Genomic DNA, 2,934 nt, shown 5'->3' with positions numbered 1-2,934 from the left:
CTGAATTCACCTAGCAGTGGCATGTTACTGTGGAAAGTGAATGGGAATGGGATACTGGGGACTTGGATTGAGTCCTGGATTACTACCTCACCGGGCCACAGAGTCAGAAGGGCTCTGACCCTTCCAGAGGCAGAGGTCTACAATACATACAATACAATACAGAGATTTCCAAATGATTAAAGCTTTAAAAATGTGTTGCTTAAAGGAATAAACCTTTAACTATCTGAAAACTCAACCATTTCCAATAACTCACTTCTTTAAGGCTCTGGAAGCAAATGGCAGACTTTCAACAATTTTTTATAGGTGGAGCATACAAAATGGCTTAAAAACATTTAACCATCATCCAAAATGAATATTAAGAAAGCTAAAAGGACTAGACTGGGGAATAGAAATGGTTGCTTTAGGGAAGGTGTCTGAAATATAAATTTTTATTTCTCTGACAATAAAGTCACAGTGCATAAGATCCCAAGAGTGTAACTGGCCAATTGAGTTACTTCATTATTATTGGCGAGTTAGGAAGGATTGTTATTTATCAATGGCATGACACTATCTGGGATTTTTTCATTCCTGCCTATGTTTTTCCCAGGGTTATGCACATAGAGCAGTGATTCCCAAAGTGGGCGCCACTGTCTTCTGGTGGGTGCTGCAGTGATCCAGGGGGGCGATGATGGCCACAGGTGCATTTATCTTTCCTATTAATTGCTATTAAAATAAAAAAATTAATTTCCAGGGGGCTAAGTAATATTTTTTCTGGAAAGGGGGTGGTAGGCCAAAAAAGTTTGGGAACCACTGGCATAGATAGTGCATAGGGAGAGCACTGGCTTTGGAGTCAGAAAACCTGGGTTCAAATCCTACTTGATACAAATTGTGTGACCTTGGATAAATCACTTAATGATCTTTAGCGTCAGGTTCCTCATTGGTAAGATGAAGGAATTGGATTAGATGATCTCTGCAGTTTCTAGATTGATGATTCCTAATAAATTTTAGAGATAGATTTAATTCCCAGAAAATGGAACCAAAACACTTACAGAAATAATTAATAACTAAATATCTCTTAAAACTGAATAAGCATCTTAAAGTTTCCTGATTGTAACCCTTGATTGAATTGCTTTCTTCCCTTGGCCTCAATTTCCCCAGATGTAAAATGAGGGGATTGGATTATGTAGTAACTTCCCAAATCTGTGATGACATCACAAGTGCTGTCATTGGTCTTTTTTTTAAAATGAAGGACAAACAACAACTTTCTGCGTTCAGTGACTGATAGAAACAATTTACATCACATAATTTAGCATTTGAGAGTCAACCTGTGATCATGGATAGCAGCCTGGTCTACAAGTCCAGAAGTCTTCAAGTCTAGATTCTAACACAGGCTGTGTGACCATGGGCAAGTCAATTAGGCTCTGAGACCCCAGACTACTGTCTAAGATTGCTGTATTGTCCATCTGTAGCAATGGAAGGCATTTCCACACCAGGAATCCTCTGTTTTGATAAAAATCACAATATTTGGATCTGATGGTCTAAAAAACTCCAAAACCAAAACAATAAAAAAAAACAAAAAAACGCTAGCGTTTCCTTTTAATAGGAGAGGTTAAGTGGCACAGTAGATAGAGGGCTAGGTCTGGAGTCAGGCAGACCCATCTTTCTAAGTTCAAATCTGGCCTCAGACACTTACTAGTTGTGTGACCCTGGACAAGTCATTTAACCATATTTGTCTCAGTTTCCTCATCTGTAAAATGAGTTGGAAAAGGAAATGACAAAATACTCCAGTATCTTTGCCAAGAAAATCCCAAATAGGTTCATGAAGAATTAGACCTAACTGAAAATGTCTGACCAACCAAAATTAATACACTTGTATTGATGCAAATGTAGCTTGCATTTCCCCCTTAAATCATTCCTATGCAAACCTGAGTGTGACCGATAACCAATGATGCTCTTTTTCAGGATATCTTGCTCTATACATATATACATTATATACGTATATTACACACACATATGTACATTTGTATGTGTGTGTGCATATTTTTCCCCCTTTTCAAAGAGATTTCACTATAGGGAATAGAATGATAGAATGGAAGGAATGTTGGCTACAGAGTCTGAAGACCTGGTTTGGGATTCCAATTCTGCCACTTCCTAAAATTGTGTCTCCCTTTTCTGAAGCTCAGTTTCCTGCCCTGTAAAATGATGACTAGATTACTTCAAAGGTCCCTTCCAACCCAATTTACAATCTTATGGGGATATTCTATCTTCAGACCAACATTGAATACTGTCTTGTATTGCTCACTATTGTGTCATGAGCGTCTTCCTCCACTGTAAAATACCAGCTACCTACTAGAGTGGTGAGGATCAAATGAGAGCATGTCTGTAACACCCGTGGCTAGATGGCAGCAGATCAGAGCACCTTGTCCGGAGTTGGAAAGATCTGAGTTCAGATCAGCCTTGGACATTTATTCTCTGTGTGACCCTAGGCAAGTCACTTAAATCTATTTACCTCAGTTTCCTTACCTGTAAAATGGGAATAATAATAGCACCTACCTCCCATGGTTGTTGTGAAGATCAAATGAGATGGTAATCGTAAAGTGCCTGGCACACAGTAGGCACTCTATAAATGCCAGCTATTATTATAATTATTATCTTCTAAACTTAGAGCCCAGACATCTTCTTGTACTCCCCCGTATCTTCTTCTATAACTCCTCGCTCAGGGCAGACACACAGTAGGAATTAATAAAAAGCAATAATAAAAAGATTTGCTATTTGTAAAATTCATAATAAAGTTACATGAATTTAAAGCAATTCAAATTAAAATAGTATTTTCTGGCTCAGCCGCCGAGGGTCTGCATGGCATTCTCTGAGCACCAGAGGGCAGCATTGGTTCAATGTTATGTCCAATATGTGACATGGGAGTCTCCCCACTCCAAAGTGGTCAGACCCGTCATA

This window comes from Gracilinanus agilis, chromosome 3, assembly GCF_016433145.1.
Source record: "Gracilinanus agilis isolate LMUSP501 chromosome 3, AgileGrace, whole genome shotgun sequence".
NCBI lineage: Eukaryota > Metazoa > Chordata > Mammalia > Didelphimorphia > Didelphidae > Gracilinanus > Gracilinanus agilis.
The sequence above is the reverse complement of the archived record's forward strand: the minus strand, read 5'-3'. Positions refer to the sequence as shown.